At 36.5% G+C, this 22,909-nt stretch overlaps 1 protein-coding gene and 1 non-coding gene across 4 annotated transcripts in view; one reads left to right on the top strand and one right to left on the bottom strand.

The window, feature by feature from the left end:
* Positions 1-22,909, bottom strand: part of LOC122235394 (small ubiquitin-related modifier 2-like) — a 154,563-nt gene that overhangs the window by 51,960 nt on the left and 79,694 nt on the right. For 2 of the 3 annotated variants that reach the window (XM_042974631.1, XM_042974632.1), the window contains one exon: positions 5,149-5,233. The gene's annotated coding sequence lies outside the window, so the exon portion shown is untranslated. Of the gene's footprint in view, positions 1-4,932; positions 5,060-5,148; positions 5,234-22,909 lie in introns of those variants that run through there. The other variant, XR_006213459.1, reaches the window with a different exon arrangement.
* On the top strand, positions 19,441-19,550 carry LOC122235577. The gene has a single exon (XR_006213629.1). It is a non-coding gene; the product is annotated as a U6 spliceosomal RNA (small nuclear RNA).

Genomic DNA, 22,909 nt, shown 5'->3' with positions numbered 1-22,909 from the left:
CATGGTTGTATTTTCTACTTTTTTGGAGGTAAATTGTGAGAGAGAGGTTTAATGTTTAAAATACTTCTTACTGAAAAATATGGAGCATGGTTAAGACCAACCCGTCTTCTACAAGACCAGATTCTAGTCCCTGAGGCAGTAATGACTGGTAGAGACAGTATGTTCACCTGCTGTGATTGCAGAAAAATCAGGGTTCCCATTTTGGGTTCACAACTTCCTAGTCATGTGACTAATTTCATATACTGGATGAGCTGTTTTTTTTTTTTTAAGTTTATTTATTTTTAGAGAGAGGGCAGGGGAAGGGCAGAGGGCGAGGGAGAAAGAGTGAATCCCGAGCAGACTCTGCAGTGTCAGTGTAGAGCCCAACACACGGCTTAAACTCATGAACTTCGAAATCATGACCTGAGCCGAAATCAAGGGTCAGACGCTTAACTGACTGAGCCACCCAGGCAACCCTGGATAAACTGTTTTATACTACATCTCTTTTCTCTGACTTTATTAATCTGAGTATAGAATGTAGTAATGTGGTTGGGATGTCTTCATCACTCTTATTTAAAAATCATTTTCTTAATCTTAGCTTCACATTATTATAAGAGACCTAACTCCTAGCATCATTTTTTTAAGGTGTATGAATTTTAGCATTACATTCCATATCAGTTATCTGTTGTCATAATAATGCTGCTTTAAAAAAAACCTAACAGACCTCAGTGACATATCAATAACCATTTAGAATATGAGTGTGCAGGTGAGCATTTTAGTGTGGATTCAACTGGGCAGTTTTCGTGATTATGGCTGGGTTCACTTGCATGTATGTGTGTTGTCTGGCTGTCGGCTGATTTGGACAGTCCTCATTTCAGAAACCTAGGATTTTCCGGCTCTGGTGCATTTGTCTTTTATATTCCATTAACTTAGCCTTGGCATATTCTCATGGTGATGCCAAAGTGCAAGTATTAAGGCTGAAATGCAAAAGTGCTTTTTTAGATCTCTGATTGTGCCACCACAACTTACATCTCATTGGCCAATGCAATGAAATGGATAATCTTAAAATCAATGGATGAGAAAATAAAGTTCATTTCTCAATGGGAACTTCTATCATTAGGCAAAGGATGTAGAAACGAGACTATAATCAGGAAATCTATAGGAACAAGCAGTTATCTTGTACTAGATGCAATACATAGGAGAAGGTCTGGGTTAGACTAGAATTAAATGTGTAGCCAAACTGAATTCAGAAAAGGATCAGTAGTAATCAGATATACAGGCTCATTGTCTAGCTGCTACTGTTTTCCAAGAATGAAATATAGTGGTGTGGTTGCATGCCTGAGCTTTTTATTAGAAAATGTAAACATAAATTTACCATATGACTCACTAATTCCACACTTTTAGAAATTCTTTTAGAGTTTTAGAAAATATAAACTACTCTGTAGTAACCAAAATCATAACACCAGTTGCCTAAAGTGGGTAGAGGCAGTATTGACTGCATAGGGGCAAAAGGGAACTTTCGGGGTTGATGGAAATTTTTTCTATCTTAAATTTGGTGGTAGTTACATGGAGGTATATGTTTTCCAAAACTCAGTGAACTCTACACTTTGAATTAGTGCAGTTTATTATACATAAATTTCACCTCAAAAACTGATAAAAATTTATCTCTATCCCCCTTTCTATTTTTCTTTCTCTTTGTCCAGAGAAAATAGTGATATACAGATAAGCATTACCTCCTAACTGAAGTTAGCTTTGTGACTTAAATATCCAGGGATTGAAAACAATCCAGTCAGTCAGGAAAGTAGTCACAACAGGTACATAGGAAGTACTCTCCAGCCCATGAAAAATTTCACCCTCATGTAAAGACAAGGCTATATGTGCATGTGTGTGTTAACAAAAACATGCTATTTTCAACTTTTTTTCCTGATTATAAAATTGCTTACTAAATAGTCGAATAAGATATTGAAAACTATCATGGAAATATATACTGTATCATTAGAAATTCCATCACAGAGAGATGGTCAGTGTTAAAATTCAGGTTTATATACTTGCAAATTTTTATTTTATTCAAGTACATATTCACATACTGTTTAAAAATGGTTCTTCTGGGGTGCCTGGGTGGCTCAGTCGGTTAAGTGTCCGACTTTGGCTCAGGTCATGTTCTCGCAGTTGACAAGATTGAGCCCTGTGTCTGGCTCTGTGCTGACACCTCGGAGCCTGGAGCCTGCTTTAGATTCTGTGACTCCTTTCTTTCTGCCCCTCTGCTGCTTGCACTCTGTCTCTCTCTCTCTCAAAAATAAATAAGCATCAAAAAAAATTTAAAAAATGGTTTTTCTAGAGAGGTAAACAGAATTTTTAAACATCTTCCCTTGTTCATATGGGTCTAAATAATCTTTGGAAATTAGTTCAAAGGAATATAACCCCATATTTAAAAAATTTAATTTCAGTTATTTTTATGATTACAAAAGTAATACATACAGAAAATACTAGAAACATCTGTAAGATAAAAAGATTGAATTGTCCTGTCCTCTTACTCCATTACTGCTTCCTTTTTAAGCAGATTTGCCTGTAGTCTTCCAAAATATGTTTCATTTTATATTCTATGGCAATAGGGGCACCATTTTCTTTATACATGGATAGATATTTAGATAGATGTTATGGATAGATAGATAAGCAGATAATGATACCAATAATTATCATCTTTTGCTAAACAGTAAAATATCTTATTGTGGGCTATAACCTTTAGAAAGCCTTCCACAAGGCAAATATTTCACAAAAATAAGAATAAACAAATACCTATATTGTAAGAAAGTCCAAGTTTATATTCTTTTAAAAATACATAATAACTTTGCAACTTTCCTTCTCTACATGAATGAACAGCCTTGTCAAGTTTAGATTAAAAATATTTCAGAATGTATTCAGATGACACTAAATGAAAGTTTAAGTTGTAGCTATACAAGATACAACTATACTAACTTATAATTTATAGCTATACATTTAAAATTTATAACTATACAAATTTTCTCTTATGTTCTTCAGAAAATTTTCATAGTTATCTTCAAAGAGGTCTTGCCCATTTGGGAGTGTTATAAATATATAATAATTAAATGGCAAAGTGCCTTAAAATCATGAAATTTCCACAGATTAAAAGGAAAAGGAAAAGTTTAGACTTGTTTCACTTGCCCCAATTTTATAATATGTCCCAAATACAAAAACTTATTCCCATGTGGAGGGCCATCTCTCAATTCTTCATTGAACAAATAAATAATTTAGAAAACTTTTGCATCCATAAAGAAACCTTCAGGGCACTTTCCAAGAAACAACAAAAGTTGTAGAAAACAACATTTGTACTTGATAAAAAGCCTCATTTTATTTTTATTTGGATGGATTTTTAAAAATTCTGATGTGAACCCTTACCCATTCACAGACCATTTCCCCAGTAGAACTCATACTCCTGCCTACAATGCAGCAATAAATTTTAATGAAAGATGCTTAAATATTCAGAAAACCACAATAGATTAGACTTCCACAAAGATCCCGTAATTGTAATTATTTCAGTAATGGTGTATTGGATTAAAATATAAGAGTATTTTCCATAATTATCAACCTTGAGGTAAAGGTACTAGGCAAGTGATTGTTTCATCACATACAGAGATCCTTTAATTGTGTTCAAAGACAAGGTATTGCCCATGCTTCCAGGAGGCTCTTCCATTATTATTTGCACTATCTTTTGTCATTTAAAAAATCTGGAAAGAAGCAAGAAATCCATAAAGAGGGAATGAATACATCTATGGTCTATTCCAAAAATAGAATAGTATGTATCCATCAAAAAGAATGAGTAGCCAAAGTATGGAAAGAGCCCAAATGTCCATCGATGGATCAATGGTTGAAGAAGATGTGGTATATATATATACAATGGAGTGTCACTCGGCAATCAAAAAAAGTGAAATCTTGCCATTTGCAACTACGTGGGTGGAACTAGAGGGTATTATGCTAAGCGAAATTAGTCAGAGAAAGACAAATATCATATGACTTCATTCATATGAAGACTTTAAGACACAGAACAGATGAACACAAGGGAAGGGAAGCAAAAATAATATAAAAACTGGGAGGAGGACAAAACATAAGAGACTCTTAAATATGGAGAACAAACAGAGGGTTACTGGAGGGGTTGTGGGAGGGGGGATGGGCTAAATAGGTAAGGGGCATTAAGGAACCTACTCCTGAAATCATTTTTGCACTATATGCTAACTTGGAAGTAAGCTAAAAAATAAAATTAAATTAAAAAAAAAGAATGAGTAGGATCTAAATGCATTACAATGGATTGGAAAAAATAATTTATAGGCCTAAATTTCTGTAATAATATAATTGTTTAACATCTACTTTTATGTGGCAAATGATATTAATTTTTTTCTATTAAGATATAACTATAAATACATGCATAGGAGGGTATGCACAAATGTAACAAAAGAGTTACAAATAAAGGCAGTTGAGGACTAGAATGGATGCAAGTAGTGAATTGGGACATTATTATCATATAATATTGTAAATTTTCAGAAGTCATTTATGTTTTAACTATGTAATTAAATATTAATTCTTAAAAGAGGATAAAAATACAAATCATTGATATTAGGAATGAAACTATGCATATAATTATAGAGTCAGAAACCATAGAGAGGATGACTTCTGTTTTTAACCTTAACAAATAAAGAGATTGGAAGACATCACTCCCATCCTTACAGTAAGAAAAAACTGGACAAACTGAAAATCAGTAATTTTCCTTGACTCATCAGATAACTGGTGTCATAGGAGAAAATACCACACTAGGAGAAAGCCACATTCTGAGATAAATAGCATGTAAGATACGCTTACTTGGAACAGAAGCATCTGGATGCTATAAGCAGTAAGACCACTTATTCACCAGTAAATTTAATGAATTGCTGGAGGCTGAATGTGAACTAACATGAGAGTGAGAAAATCCTTGGGGCTGCAATCATAGAAGGTTCCACACATTTTCATGAGCTTTTCTTTCAGGAACCCTACCAGGTTCCCTATCATGTTCTCCTGTGTGGAGCCTTAGCTGTAGCAGGCAGAAGGAAAAAGTTAATTAAGAAAACCTCCCAGGTTTTTCTCCATAACATAAGCTTGCTTTCCAGCAGAAAGACTCACCAGAGTGAATTAGAAGTTTATTCCACCTGGGGGAAGGGAATTCTCTGTTCTAAACCTCTTCAGCCTTTCTGTCTTCCTTTTTAACCTAAGGGGGAGAAAAACATAGTCAATAGAAACCAGGGCTCTATGGAAGTAGATTGGAGCCATTGAGCCAAGGAAGACAGCAGAAACAAGGGCAAAAACAAAACAAAACAAAATCCCCCAAAAACAAAACACAAAACAAAACAAAAAAAGCCATATCCCCGAAGGAAAGACAGAAACACGTGTGCAAACCATACTTCTGAGACACAGGCCTACTAAAAGAATGAGACTTTATCACAGCAGCACTTTTAAAAGACACAAACTACCAAAACTCACTTAAGGAGAAATAGATAACTGTAAAAACCCTATATCTATTAAAATATTGAATTACTACTTAAAAAACTTTAAAGAAATTTTTTAATGTTTATTTATTTTTGAGAAAGAGAGACACAGAGTGTAAGCAGGGAAGGGGCAGAGAGAGAGGGAGACACAGAATCTGAAGCAGGCTCCAGTGTCTGAGCTATCAGCACAGAGCCCAATGCAGGGCTTGAACTCATGAACTGCTAGATCATGACCTGAGCGAAGTCAGATGCTTAACCAACTGGGCCACCCAGGCGCCCCAGAACCTTTAAAAAAGAGAAATCACCATTCTTATCTCAGATGGTTTTACTGGTAAATTCTACCAAACATTTAAGAAAGAAACAATACTCATTTTTCACAATCAATTCCAGAAAATAGAAGAGGGAACACTTTCCAACATATCTTATAAGTATCACCATAATACCAAAAATAAATACATTTAAAGAAAAACACAACAGACCAATATTTCATGGGATGCAAACAAATATCAACAATAACAGATTAGTAATTAAATCCAGCTAAATATCAAAAGGATAATGTGTCATAACCAAGTGGGATTCATTCCAGAAACACAAAGCAGGTTTGGCATTTGTAAGTCAGTCAGTAATGAATTAATAGATTGAGAAAAAAAGTATATGATTATTTTAATAGATGTAGAAAAGGCATTTGACAAAACATAACACATAACACTCCAAAAACCAGGAATAGAGGAAATTTCCTCATGCTAATAAAAAGTATATTTTTAAAAACTCCAGTATTTGACATCATATTTAACAGAAAAAGACTGAAGTCTTTTCCCCAGTGATTGGGAACAAGACAAGGATGTCTTCTCTCACCACTCATATTCAAAATCATACAGGAAGTCCTAGATAGTCCTATATAGTAAAATAAGATAAGGAAAAAAATTAAAATTATGTAGACTGGAAAAGAGGAAAACTGTTCTTATTTACAGATGACATGAATGTCTATGTAGAAAACCAAAAGAATCTACAAAAAGACTCCTGGAACTAATCACATATAGCAGCAGTCACTGCTTACAAGTCAATACACAAAAGTCAACACAAAATACAACTAGCAACAATTACATCAAGAAATTTGAAAAAAAAATAATCATTTTCAATAGCACTCAAAAATTTAAAATATATATATTTTACAAAATATGTATATGATTTATATGTGGAAAACTATAAAACACCGGTAAAAGAAATCAAAGAGATGAATAAATGGAGATATTTCATGTTTATAGATGGGAAGACTCAATATTGTTAAGAAGTCAATTCTTTCCATTTTGATCCACAGATTTAATGTGATCCCAATAGGCAAGAAGTGAAGGCTTGGATAAAGCATGTGATTATATATCAGAGTTGGAAACATCAGTATGAACTCATGTTTAGCTAAATATAGAGATGGGTAAATATAGAACTAACTATAGATATGTGTGTATACTTAGGTTAGCATATACACATATACTTCTAAGCCCTAACTGCTGAGAAGGCTTAGAAGCAATGACAATCCAGTAATATTGAGCACATCCAGAGGTGCCTGGGTGGCTCAGGGCATAATTGAGCCTTGCATCATGCTCTCTGCTGTCAGTGCAGAGCCCACTTCGGATCCTCTGTATCCCTCTTTCTCTGCCCCTCCCCTGTGCACGCTCTCTCAAAAAGAAATAAACATCAAAAAAAAAAATAATGAGCACATCCAACACCCATATCTTCACTTCTAATGCCACTCTAATAAAAGAAACCAAGAGTCCTTAGAGAAATGGCTAATTGAGGGGATGGGTCAGGGAATGCAAAGATGAGCCTGTAATACCTTGTACCACCAAAAAGTTAAAAAGTGCTAAAAAAAAAAAAAACCTATGGGGATATGTCAAAGGGACACAGGAGCTGACTGAAAGAGCTCCCAATGGCCAGATCTGGAACAATTTGATTAACAATATTAAAGATTAATATATAGGTAGAATAATCTAGACAATGTGATAGGTAGATCTGTGGAGAATAGAGAACCCAGAAGTAGACTCATACAAATATGCCTGATTCTTAACAAAGGTACAAAAATATTTCAATGGAAGGATGTCTTCTCAACAGATGATGTTGGAGCAATTGGACACACATATGCAACAACAACAATAATAAAAACCTCAAACTAAAATTTATACCTTATACACAAATTAACTCCATGTAAAATGCAAAACTACAAAACCTTAAACAAAGGAGAGAGTTTTTGGGATATAGCTCTGGGCAAAGAGTCCTTAGAGTAGGTACCACAAGCAAAGGGAAAATGAATTAGCAGAACCTAATTAAAATGTAAAACTATTGCTCTGCAAAAGACCTTGTTCAGAAGATGAAATATAAGCTACAGACAGGGATAAATTATTTGCAACCTCATATTTAACAAAGGACTAGTATCAAGACTATATAAAGAACTCTCAAAACAGCAAATACACTAAAAAGTATAGCTAGAAAATGGACAAAAGACATGAAGAGGCATTTCACCAAAAGGTTTGTACAGATGGCAAATAAGCACTTGAAAAGATGTTAAACATCATTGGCTAATCAGGAAATGCAAATTAAAACCACAATGAGATATCACTGCACATCTATAAGTACAGTTAAAATTAAAAAAAAACTGTGATATCATGAAATACTGGTGGTAATGCAGAGAGAAACTTCATCACTGAGATATTGCTAGTAGGAATGTAAAATGGTTCAGCCACTCTAGAAAGCAATTTGGCAGCTTCTTATCAAACTAAACATGCAACTGCCATAGGATCCAGTAGTTGTACTCCTAAGCATTTATGTCATAGAAATGTAAATCTAAGTTTACACAAAAATTTGTACATCAATGTCCATTATAACTTTATTTTTAATAGCCCCAAATTAGAAGCAACCCAGATGTTCCTTGGTGGGTGAATGGTTTAACAAACTGATACTATTCAGTAATGAATAGTAACAAACTTATTGATACATGTAATAATCTGGATGAATCTTCAGAGAATTATGATGAGTGAAAAAAGTTAATCCTAAAAAGTTACATATATACAGTTCTGCCTGTATAACTTTAACATCACATATCAAAGACTGTGAAACCCTAGTTTTACTGGAGAAAAATATCCCTCTTAAATTTTCACATTGTGTTAGCAGAATGGTAAGTACAATATTTGTAAATCCATTTGACACCATAATAAATTGAACTTGTAAATCCATTTGACACTATAACAAATTGAACTGAAATATTCTAATTCAAAAAAAGAGAAAACACTTGAAATGAAGGAATTCTAGAAATGGAGAGCTGGTTAGTAGTTGTCAGGGGTTAAGGGTAACAGTGGAGTAGGGAGAGGGTAGTAGATGTGGCTATGAAAGGACAGCTTCGGGGATCCTTGTGATAACAAAACTGTTCTGCATCTTGACTATAATAGTAGATACATCAATCCAAGCCTGTGATATAGTGTATTGAACTAAATACACACAATTGGATATATGTAAAACTGGTGAATTTTGAATAAATTAATAAATTGCATCAATGTAAATTTCCTGTTTGTGATATTCTTCTACAGTTGTGCAAATTGTTACCATTGAGGGAAACTGGGTGAAGGGTACAGGGGATCTTACTGTGTTATTTCTTATAACTATACATAAATTTACAATTACCTCAAAAAGTAATTGAAAATATTCAAAAAACCATGATAAACAGATAAAGATATATTGGCAGTTGCAAACAAAAGTAAATCAAGTGTTAACTAACTTAATACCAGAAGGTAGCACATTTGTAAAAAGATTAGTCTTGCAAAGGACTTGGAAGGACATTTCATTATGATAAAAGGAAAGTATTCATTCTGAAACGTTGATATACCTAAGTTTTAAATCTATAAAGCGAATCTGATAGAACTACAGAGGTTATTTTTAAATTACAAATGGAATTGTAGAACTGAAACCAAAGGTTAATAAAATTAAGGACTTTTTAAATGAGTAAAATGGTGGATTAAACACAGGAAATATAAATGACCGAACTGGAAATTAAGCCACAGTAGAATATATACAGATAAATCAAAAAGAGAAAAACTTTAAAAAAAAAGCAACAAAGAGCAAATGAGACTTGTGGAACACAGTGAAAACAGTTAACAGATGTGAAACTGGAGTTATAATATAAAAAGGAAGAAAGAATTGGCAACAGTTGAGGATAAAATGGCCTAGAATTTTCTGTAAGTAATGAAAATAAAAAAAGTCACAGATTCAAGAAGAGATACAAACCCCAAGCTAAATAAATACAAAGAAAACTGCAACTAGGTACATCATAGTGAAAATGCAGAAAACCAAACAAAAAACTGTAAAAGTGATTAGAATAAAAAACTACATGTATATCATGTCCAGTCAGGAAATAAAAAACCACAACAGTTATTTAAACATATTTTAATAGTTACCTCATTTAATAATTACTATAAGATTAAAAATATTAAAAGGGAACAATGAGGTAACACAGATATAAGAACAGTAGGAGAGAGATGGCAGAGTATGAGCACCCTAAGCTCACCTTGTCCCATGGATACAACTAGGTAACACCCGTATCAGTGTAAATAACTCAGGAAATGACCTGAAGACTGGAAGAACAAACTCCACAACTAAAGGCAGGGAAGAGGCCACCTTGAAGAATGTAGAAGGGGTGAAGGAGTGATCTGGGAGCAAAATGGACTCCTTTGAGCCCTCCCCACCTTAGTAGCCATCCAAGGTGGGGAGGGAGTTGGTGGTACAGGAAAGGGCAGAAAACAGACTTTCACACCAGGGAGCCCAGGAACAGGGAAGATGAATCTCTGTAATATTTGCCTTCGAAAGTGAGAGTGGCTGAATTTCATGAGTTCCTAAAACCAGCAAGAGTTAAAGCCTGGAATTTAAAAAACTGGAAGGTTTGGCTCTTGGAGAACCCCAAAGCTTTAGGAACTGTACCCTGCCCTTAAAGAGATAGCACAACAAACAGCTTATGCAGATACTTTGTAGAGCCAGCAGTTTGGAAAACAATGGGGACAGACATGAAGGTGAGTGATTTGCTCATCTCAGAGCATGGCTCAGAGACACAGGGATCATGGGAAGACCCTTCCAGGAATGAAGGAGCTGGCAAGCACCATTTCCCTCCCCAGCTCCCCAGCATAAACAAAGGCCACCTGTGAGAACCATCATAGCACCAACACTCTTTACCTAATTTGCTTACAACAAGCCCCAACCCCTGTGCTTCCACGGATCCACTCTTCATAGTCATACTCATCTGAGTCTCTACACTGTGGGTCCCCTCCCTCAGAAGACCAGGGAAAACCTCAGAAGCACCACGTCTCCTGATCCACACCTATTGTGGGATCTCAGTTCTGGCAGTAGTGGCAGTGGGTCTCATTTTGGAAGCAGACCATCACACACCTTGTTTAAATCGTGCCCGACCACTACTGGGAACCAAACACTGCACACATTAGGCAAAAAGAGCCTCTGCAAAATTGAACTGAAGGAAAAAGATGTTAAGAGTCAACAGCAGAGTACATGCAATGTGCGTAGGAGATACTTACTGAAGCACCAGTGGGAATGGAAGGCAATGCACTGCAGGGCACTCCAGGACCTCTTCTTCATAAGACTTATCATTAAGAGCAAGAGAAGTAGCTGACTTTCTCAGAACGCATATAAAGACACAGAAAATCACACAAAATGAGGAGATTAAAAACATCTCCCAAATGAAAGAACAGGACCAAACCTCAGCAAGAGACAAAAGTGAAAGAGACATAAATAATATGTTGCATAGAGAATTTAAAGTAATGATCATAAAAATACTCCCTGGACTAGAGAAAAGAAAGGAAGACATCAGTGAAACCCTTAACACAGAAATAAAATAGAACAAATCAGAGATTAAGAACACAATAAATAAAATAAAAAATATATTTAATGTAATAAGTGACAGGTTAGATGAAACAGAGGAATGAATTAATGACTTGGAAGACAGAGTAATTGAAAGTAACCAACCTGAGCAAAGGAGAGGAAAGAGAATTATGCAGATTGAAAATAGTCTTACAGAAAACATTGACTTCATCTTGCATAATAACAACCACAACATAGGGATCTCAGAAGAAGAACAGAGAGATAAGAGGGCAGAAAATTTATTGAAGAAATAAATTTGAAAACTTCCCTAATCTGGGAAAGGAAGTAGAGATCCATATCTAGGAGGCAGAGAAAGTCCCCCCCAAAATTCAACTCAAGGAAGTCCACACCAAGATACATAGTAATTAAAATGACAAAAGCAGCAATAAAGAGAAAAAATTAAAAGCAGCAAGAGAAGACAGTTACGTACAGCAAGAGAGGACTATTACATACAAGAAACCCTATGAGGATGGAGTTTTGGAGGAAGATGGCAGCATAGGAGGACGCTGGGCTCACCGCGTCCTGCTGACCACTTAGATTCCACCCACATCTGCCTAAATAACCCAGAAAACTGCCAGAAGACTAGCAGAATGGACTCTCCGGAGCCAAGTGTAGACGAGAGGCCCATGGAAGAGGGTAGGAAGGGCGGAGAGGCGGTGTGCGCTACACGGACTGGCAGGAGGGAGCCGGGGCGGTGGAGGGGCAGCCCGCCTGGCAAGGCAGAGCCCCCGAGTCTGGCTTGCAAAAGCAGAGGGGCAGATGGAGTGTGTTCTGACAGCCAGCGGGACTTAACATCTGGAATGTTATAAGTCAACAGCTCTGCTCCAAGAGCAGGAGGGCTAGAGAACAACGGAAGGGAGAGTTGTTGAGCCCTGGAGGACAGAGCTCAGCTTGGTGGGGAACAAAGGCACTTGCCAACGCCATCTCCCTCGCCCATCCCCCAGCCAAAATCCCAAAGGGAACCAGTTAACATCAAGGAACTTGCTTGCATATCACAAATACCCAACAACGTGAGTCTGCCCCTCCCGCCCCTGTGCACCTTGCAGATCGACCCCAGCTAATATGCCAGATCCCACCAAAACAGCACCACAAGCCTGGCAGTGTGCAAGTAGCCCAGACAGGGGCCACACCACTCCACAGAGAGTCCTGCCCCTCGGAGAGGGGAAGATAAGGTACACACCAGTCTGACTGTGGCCCCAGCGGTGGGCTGGGGGCAGACATCAGATCTGACTGTGGCCCCGCCCACCAACGCAAGTTACTCCAGACAGCACAGAGGAAGAGCCCTGCAGTTCTGCGCCACTCCAGGGACTATCCAAGATGACAAAACAGAACAATTCTCAAAAGAAACTCCAGGAAGTAGCGACAGCTAACGAACTGATCAAAAACCATTTAAGCAATGTAACAGAAAATGAATTTAAAATAATAGTCATAAAATTAATCGCTGGGCTTGAAAAAAGTATACAGGACAGCAGAGAATCTATTACTACAGAGATCAAGGGACTAAGAAACAGTCAGGAGGAGCTAAAAAATGCTATAAATGAACTGCAAAATAAAATGGAGGCAACCACAGCTCAGATTGAAGAGGCAGAGGAGAGAATAGGTGAATTAGAAGATAAAATTATGGAAAAAGAGGAAGCTGAGAAAAAGAGAGATTAAAAAAAAATCCAAGAGTATGAGGGGACAATTAGAGACCTAAGTGACACAAATAAACATCGTAACATATGCATAATTGGTATTCCAGAGGAGGAAGAGAGAGGGAAAAGTGCTGAAGGTGTACTTGAAAAAATCATACCTGAGAACTTCCCTGATCTGGGGAAGGAAAAAGGCATTGAAATCCAAGAGACACAGAGAACTCCCTTCAGACATAACTTGAATCAATATTCTGCACAACATAGCATAGTCAAACTGGCAAAATACAAGGATAAAGAGAAAATTCTGAAAGCAGCTAGGGATAAACGTGCTCTAACATATAAAGGGAGACGTACAAGACTAGTGACGGATCTATCTACTGAAACTTGGCAGGCCAGAAAGGAATGGCAGGAAATCTTCAATGTGATGAACAGAAAAAAATATGCAGCCCAGAATCCTTTATCCAGCAAGTCTGTCATTGAGAATAGAAGGAGAGATAAAGGTCTTCCCAAACAAACAAAAACTGAAGGAATTCGTCACCACTAAAACAGCCCTACAAGAGATCCTAAGGGGGATCCTGTGGGACAAGGTCCCAGAGACATTGGTACAAGCATGAAACCTACAGATATCACAATGACTCTAAACCCATATCTTTCTATAATAACACTGAATGTAAATGGGACTAAATGCTCCAACCAAAAGACATAGGGTATCAGAATGGATAAAAAAACAAGGCCCATCTATTTGCTGTCTGCAAGAGACTCATTTTAGACCTGAGGACACCTTCAGACTGAAAGTGAGGGGATGGAGAAATATCTATCATGCTACTGGAAGTCACAAGAAAGCTGGAGTAGCCATACTTATATCAGACAAATTAGACTTTGAATTAAAGACTGTAACAAGAGATGAAGAAAGGCATTATATAATAATTTCAGGGTCTATCCATCAGGAAGAGCTAACAATTATAAATGTCTATGTGCCGAATACAGGAGCTCCCAAATATATGAAACAATCACAAACGTAAGCAACCTTATTGATAAGAATGTGGTAATTGCAGGGGACTTTAATACTCCACTTACAACAATGGATAGATCATCTATATACAGGATCAATAAAGAAACAAGGGCCCTGAATGATACATTGGATCAGATGGACTTGACAGATATATTTAGAACTCTGCATCCCAAAGCAACAGAATATACTTTCTTCTCGAGTGCACATGGAACATTCTCCAAGATAGATCACATACTGGGTCACCAAACAGCCTTTCATAAGTTTACAAGAATTGAAATTATACCATGCATACTTTCAGACCACAATGCTATGAAGCTTGAAATCAACCACAGGAAAAAGTCTGGAAAACCTCCAAAAGCATGGAGGTTAAAGAACATTGTAATAAAGAATGAATGGGTCAACCAGGCAATTAGAAAAGAAATTTAAAAAATACATGGAAACAAATGAAAATGAAAATACAACAATCCAAATGCTTTGGGATGCAGCAAAGGCAGAACTGAGAGGAAAATACATTGCAATCCAGGCCTATCTCAAGAAACAAGAAAAATCCCAAATACAAAATCTAACGGGACACCTAAAGGAAGTAGAAGCAGAACAGCAAAGACACCCGAAACCCAGCAGAAGAAAAATAATAAAGATCAGAGCAGACATAAACAATATAGAATCTAAAAAAAAAAAAAAAAAAACTGTATAGCAGATCAATGAAACCAAGAGCTGTTTTTTTGAAAAAATAAAAAAAAAAATGATAAACCTCTAGCCAGGCTTCTCAAAAAGAAAAGGGAGATGAGCCAAATAGATAAAATCATGAATGAAAATGGAATTATTATAACCAATCCCTCAGAAATACAAGCAATTATCAGGGAGTACTATGAAAAATTATATGCCAACACACTGGACAACCTGGAAGAAATGGACAAATTCCTAAACACCCACACACTCCCAAAACTCAAATAGGAAGAAATAGAAAGCTTGAACAGACCCATAACCAGCGAAGAAATTGAATCAATTATCAAAAATCTCCCAACAAATAAGAGTCTAGGACCAGATGGCTTCCCAGGGGAATTCCAACATACATTTATTTTTTTTTAAACTTTTTTTTAACGTTTATTTATTTTTGAGACAGAGAGACACAGAACATGAACAGGGGAGTGTCAGAGAGAGGGAGACACAGAATCCGAAACAGGCTCCAGGCTCTGAGCTATCAGCACAGAGCCCGACACGGGGCTCGAACTCACGGACCGTGAGATCATGACCTGAGCCAAAGTCAGCCGCTGAACCGACTGAGCCACCCAGGAGCCCCTCTACCAGACATTTAAAGCAGAAATAATACCTATCCTTCTCAAGCTATTCCAAAAAATAGAAAGGGAAGGAAAACTTCCAGACTCATTCTATAAAGCCAGCATTACTTTGATTCCTAAACCAGACAGAGACCCAGCCAAAAAAGAAAACTACAAGCCAATATCCCTGATGAATAATGGATGCAAAAATTCTCAATAAGATACTAGCAAATTGAATTCAACAGCATATAAAAAGAATTATTAACCATGACCAAGTGGGATTCATTCCAGGGCTGCAGGGCTGGTTCAACACTCGCAAATCAATCAGTGTGATACATCACATTAATAAAAGAAAAGATAAGAACCATATGATCCTGTCAATCGATGCAGAAAAAGCATTTGACAAAATTCAGCATCCTTTCGTAATAAACATCCTCGAGAAAGTCGGGATAGAAGGAACGTACTTAAACATCATAAAAGCCATTTATGAAAAGCCACAGCTAATATCATCCTCAATGGGGAAAAACTGGGACCTTTCCCCCTGAGATCAGGAACATGACAGGGATGTCTACTCTCACCGCTGTTGTTTCACATAGGGTTGGAAGTGCTAGCATTAGCAATCAGACAACAAAAGCAAATCCAAGGCATCACAATTGGCAAAGATGAAGTCAAGCTTTCACTTTTTACAGATGACATGATATTATACGTGGAAAATCCGATAGACTCCACCAAAAGTCTGCTAGAACTGATACATGAATTCAGCAAAGTCGCAGGATAAAAAATTAATGTACTGAAATCAGTTGCATTCTTATACACTAATAATGAAGCAACAGAAAGACAAATAAACTGATCCCATTCACAACTGCACCAAGAAGCATAAAATACCTAGGAATCAATCTAACCAAAGATGTACAAGATCTGTATGCTGAAAACTATAGAAAGCCTATGAAGGAAATTGAAGAAGATATAAAGAAATGGAAAAACATTCCGTGCTGAAGGATTGGAAGAATAAATATGGTTAAAATGTCAATACTGCCCAAAGCTATGGATTGCACATTCAATGCAATCCCAATCAAAATTACACAGCACTCTTCTCGAAGCTAGAACAAGCAATCCTAAAATTCATATGGAACCACAAAAGGCCCCGAATAGCCAAAGTAATTTTGAAGAAGAAGACCAAAGCAGGAGGCATCACAATCTCAGACTTTAGCCTCTACTACAAAGCTGTAATCAAGACAGCATGGTATTGGCACAAAAACAGACACAGAGACCAATCGAATAGAATAGAAACCCCAGAACTAGAGCCACAAAAGTATGGCCAACTAATCTTTGACAAAGCAGGAAAGAGTATCCAATGGAAAAAAGACAGTCTCTTTAACAAATGGTGCTGGGAGAACTGGTCAGCAACATGCAGAAGGATGAGACTAGACCACTTTCTTACACCATTCACAAAAATTAGCTCAAAATGGTTAAAGGACGTGAATGTGAGACAGGAAACCATCAAAACCCTAGAGGAGAAAGCAGGAAAAGACTCTGACCTCAGCCGCAGCAATTTCTTACTTGACACATCCCCAAGAGCAAGGGAATTAAAAGCAAAAATGAACTACTGGGACCTCATGAAGATAAAAAGCTTCTGCACAGCAAAGGAAAGAATCAACAAAACTAAAAGGCAACCAACGGAATGGGAAAAGATATTTGCAAATGACATATCGGACAAAGGGCTAGTATCCAAAATCTATAAAGAGCTCAACAAACTCCACGCCTGAAAAACAAATAATCCAGTGAAGAAATGGGCAGAAAACATGAGTAGACACTTCTCTAAAGAAGACATCCAGATGGCCAACAGACACATGAAAAGATGCTCAACGTCGCTCTTCATCAGGGAAATACAAATCAAAACCACACTCAGATATCACCTCATGCCATTCAGAGTGGCCAAAATGAACAAATCAGGAGACTGTAGATGCTGGAGAGGATGTGGAGAAACGGGAACCCTCTTGCACTGCTGGTGGGAATGCAAGCTGGTGCAGCCGTTCTTGAAAACAGTGTGGAGGTTCCTCAAAAAATTAAAAATAGACCTACCCTATAACCCAGCAATGGCACTGCTAGGAATTTACCCAAGGGATACAGGAGTGCTGATGCATAGGGGCACTTGTACCCCAATGTTTATAGCAGCACTCTCAACAATAGCCAAATTATGGAAAGAGCCTAAATGTCCATCAACTGGCAAATGGATAAAGAAATTGTGGTTTATATACACAAGGGAATACTATGTGGCAATGAGAAAGAATGAAATAGGCCCTTTGTAGCAATGTGGATGGAACTGGAGAGTGTGATGCTAAGTGAAATAAGTCATACAGAGAAAGACAGATACCATATGTTTTCACTGTTATGTGGATCCTGAGAAACTTAACAGAAACCCATGGGGGAGGGGAAGGAAAAAAAAAAGAGGTTAGAGTGGGAGAGAGAGCCAAAGCACAAGAGACTCTTGAAAACTGAGAACAAACTGAAGGTTGATGGGGCGTGGGAGGGAGGGGAGGGTGGGTGATGGGTATTGAGGAGGGCACCTTTTGGGATGAGCACTGGGTGTTGTATGGAAACCAATTTGACAAAAATTTCATATTAAAAAATAATAAAAACATAAATAAATAAAAACAACAAGAAACCCTATGAGGCCATCAGGAGATTTTTCAGGAGAAACTTTGCCGGTCAGAAGGGAGTGGCATGATATGTTCAAAGTGTTGAAAGGGAAAAATCTGCAGCCAAGAACACTCTATCTAGCAAGACCATCATTCGGAATAGAAGGAGAGAGAGTTTCTCAAAGAAAAACTAAAGGAGTTCATGACCACTAAACCAGCCCTATAAGAAATATTAAAGGGGATTCTTTGAGTGGAAAGGAAGCTCATATATTAGAGTATGAAAAGTAAAAAAAAAAAAAGTCACTAAAAATAAATATTTCTGTAAAAATCAGGCAAAGGATTCATAAAATAAGAAAATGTAAAATATGACACCATATACTTAAAACATTAGAGGGAGAAGAGTAAAGAATGGGTTTAAACGTAAGCAACCATAATCTTAATAAAGACAGCTATATTCAGAAGATATTATATATAAACCTAATGGTAACCACAAATCAAAAACCAGTAATAGATATGAAAAGAATTAAGAGAAAGGGATCCAAGCAGACCACTAAAGAAAGCCAACAAACCATGGAAGACAGCAAGAGGATCAGAGAAAATCTATAGAAACAGCCACAAAACAAGTCACAAAATGGTAATAAATACATATCTATTGATAATCACTTTGAGTGTAAATGGACTAAACACTCCAATCAAAATACATAGAATGACAAAGTGGATTCAAAACAAGACCCATCTATATGCCGCCTACAAGAGACTCATTTCAGACCAAAAGAAACCTGCAGACTGAAAGTGAGTTGATGGAGAAACATCTATCATGCAAATGGATGCCAAAAAAAAAGCAGGGTAGGAATACTTATATTGGACAAAGTTGACTTTAAAAAAGACTATAACAAGAGACAAATAAGGGCACTATAAAGTAATACAGGCAAAAATACAACAAGAAGATATAACAATTATAAATATTTATGCACCCAACATGAAGCACCAAATACATAAAACAGTTAATAACAAATATAAAAGAAATATGAACAAATAATCGATAGTAATACAATAATAGTAGAGAATTTTAACATCCCACTTACATTGGCATACAGATCATCCAAACAGAAAATCAACAAGGAAACAGTGACTTTGAATGACACATGAGACCAGATGTATTTAACAGACATATTCAGAACATTCCATCCTAAAACAATAATACACACTCTTTTCAAGATTATTTTCCAGAATAGATCACTTATTAGCCCACAAAACAAGTCTTAACAAATTAGAAAAAAATAAAATTCATAATGTGAATCTTTTCTAATCACGTTATGAAACTAGAAATCAACCACAGGAATAAATCTTGAAAGAGCAAAAATAAATGGAGGTTAAATAACATGCTACTCAACACTGAATGGATCAACCAAGAAACCAAAGAAGAAATCAAATAGTACATGGAAACAAATGAAAATGAAAACAGTGCTCACTTTAGCAGCACGTATACTAGAAGTGTAATAATACAGAGAAGATTCGCATGGCCCCTGTGCAAAGATGACATGAAAATGAAAACACAATGGTCCAAAATCTTTGGGATGCAGCAAAAGTGGTTCTAAGAGGGAAGTTTATAACAATACAGCTCTACCTCAAGAAGCAAGAAAAGTCTGATATAAACAACCTAATCTTACATCTAAAGGAGCCAGAAAAAGAAAAAAACAAAACCAAGACCCAGAGAAAGGGAGGACATAATAAAGATTAGATCAGAAATAAGTGATATAGAAAACAAAAGACAAGAGAATAGATCAATGAAAACATGAGTTGGTTCTTTGAAAGATCAACAAAATTGGTAAACCTCTAGCAAGACTCATTAAAAAAAGAGAGGTAAGACCAAATAAACAACATTACTAATGAAAGAGGAGAAATAATAACCAACACCACAGAAATACAAACAATTGCAACACAGTATTATGAAAACCTATATGCCAACAGACTGAACAATATAGAAGAAATGGATAAATTCCTAGAGACATATAACCTACCAAAACTAAAGCAGGAAGAGATGGAAATTTGAACATGCCAATAACCAGCAAAGAAATTAGATCAATAATCAAAAAACTCCCCCAAAACAAAAGTTCAGGACCAGATGGCTTCACAGGTGAATTTTACCAAATATTTAAAGTAGAGTTAATGGGGCGCCTGGGTGGCTCAGTCGGTTGAGCGTCCGACTTCAGCTCAGGTCACGATCTCACGGTCCGCGAGTTCGAGCCCCGCGTCTGGCTCTGGGCTGACAGCTGAGAGCCTGGAGCCTGCTTCCGATTCTGTGTCTCCCTCTCTGTCTGCCCCTCCCCCGTTCATGCTCTGTCTCTCTCTGTCTCAAAAATAAATAAATGTTAAAAAAAAAATTAAAGTAGAGTTAATACCTATTCTTAAGCTATTCCAAAAAATACAAGAGGAAGGAAAATTTCCAAATTCATTCTAATGAGACCAGTATCACCCTGATACCTAAACCAGATAAAGACACCACAAAAACACAGAACTACAGGTCAATAACTCTCATAAATATTGATGCAAAAATCCTCAACAAACTATTAGCAAACTGAATCCAACAATATATTAAAAAAATAATACACCATGATCAAGAGGAATTTATTCCTGGGATGCAAGGGTGGTTTAATATTCACAAAACAATTGGGGTGCCTGAGTGGCTCAGTTGGTTAAGCATCTGGCTTTGGCTCAGGTCATGATCTCACGGTTCGTGGGCTCAAGCCCCGCATTGGGCTCTGTGCTGACAGCTCGGAGCCTGGAGCCTACTTTGGATTCTGTGTCTCCCTCTCTCTCTGACCCTCCCCCACTCATGTTCTGTCTCTCACTCTCTCAAAAATAAATAAAACATTCAAAAAAATAAACATAATATTCACAAAACAATCAACGTGATATGTCAAACCAGTAAGAGAAAGGATAAAAACCATATGATCATTTCAGTAGATGCAGAAAAAGCATCTGACAAATTAAAGTATTTATTCATGATAAAATCCCTCTGCAAAGTAGATCTAGAGGGAACATATCTCAACATAATAAAGGTATATATGAAAAACCCACAGCCAACACCATACTCAGTGGTGAAAAATTGAGAGCTTTTCCCTTAACATCAGGAACAAGACAAGGATGTCCACTCTCACCACTTTTATTCAACATAGTACTGAAAGTCCTGGACACAGGAAATCAGACAAGAAAAAGAAATAAAAGTCTTTTTAATTGCTAAGGAAGAAGTAAAAGTTTCACTATTTGTAGATGACATGATACTATATGTAGAAAACCCTAATGACTCTACCAAAAAACTACTAGAACTGATAAATGAATTCAGTAAAATCATAGGATATAAAATCAATGTACAGAAATCTGTTGCATTCCTGTACACTTATAATGAAACAGCAGAAAGTGATATTAACAAAACAATTCCATTTACAATCAAACCAAAACCAATAAAATATCTCACAATAAAATTAACCAAAGAGGTGAAAGACCTATACTCTGAAACCTATAAAACTCTGATGAAAGAAATTCAAGATGATGTAAAGAAATGGAAAGACATTCCATGCTCATGGGTTGGAAAAACAAATATCGTTAAAATGTCTAGACTACGTAAAGCGATCTTCACATTTAATGCAATCCCTATCAAAATACCAACAGCATTTTTCACAGAACTAGAACAAACAATCCTAAAATTTGTATGGAACCACAAAAGACCATGAATAGCCAAAGCAATCTGAAAAAGAAAATCAAAACTGAAGGTATCACCATTCCAGACTTCAAGTTATATCACAAAGAGGTAGTAATTAAAACAGTATGGTACTGGCATAAAAATAGACACATAGATCAATAGAATGAAATAGAACAAAACAAAACAAGAAATGCTCAGTTATATGGTCAATCTTTGATGCAATCTTTGATGAAGGAAGAACGAATACACAATGGGAAAAGAGAGTTTCTTCAACAAATGGTGCTGGGAAAACTGGACAGCCACATGCAAAATAATGAAACTAGCCTGCTTTCTTACATACAAAAAATGAACATTCATACAAAAAAATGAACTCAAAATGGTTAAAGACCTAATTTTGTGAGACCTGAATCCATTAAAATCCTTGAAGAGGGCATAGGCAGTAATCTCTCTGACATCAACCATAGCAAAATTTTTCTAGATATATCTTTTGAGGCAAGGGAAATAAAAGCAAAAATAAACTATTAGAACTACATCAAAATAAAGTTTCCACATAACAAAGGAAACAATCAACAAAACTAAAATGCAACCTACTGAATGGTAAAAAATACTTGCAAATGACATATCTGATAAAGGGTTAGTATCCAAAACATACAAAGAACTGTTATAATTCAATACCAAAACCACATAATCCAATTAAAAGCTGGGCAGAAGACATGAACCGACATTTCTCCAAAGAAGACATACAGAGGGCCAACAGACACATAAAAGATGCTCAACATCACTCATCATCAGGGAAGTGCAAATCAAAACTACAGTGAGATATCACCTCACCCCTGTCAGAATGGCTAAAATCAACATGAAAAAATAAGTGTTGGTAAGGAGATGGAGAAAAAGGAATCCTCTTGAACTGTGGTTGGGAATGCAAACTGGTGTAGCCATTGTGGGGAAGGGAATGGAGGTTCCTCAAAAAATTAAAAATAGAACTACCCTATAATCCAGGAATCACACTACTGGGTATTTACCCCCAAAGCACAAAAACACTAACTCAAAATAATACATGCACCCTTATGTTTAGACAGCATTATTTACATTAGCCAAATTATGAAGTAGCCCATGTGTCCATTCACTGATGAATGGATAATGAAGGACAATGAATATGTATATATATATATATATATATATATATATATATATATATATACATATTCATTGTCCTTCATTATCCATATA

The sequence above is a fragment of the Panthera tigris genome, chromosome X (assembly GCF_018350195.1).
Source record: "Panthera tigris isolate Pti1 chromosome X, P.tigris_Pti1_mat1.1, whole genome shotgun sequence".
In the NCBI taxonomy this organism is placed as follows: Eukaryota; Metazoa; Chordata; class Mammalia; order Carnivora; family Felidae; genus Panthera; species Panthera tigris.
Note: the sequence above shows the minus strand (reverse complement) of the source record. Positions and strands in the feature narration are given on the sequence as shown.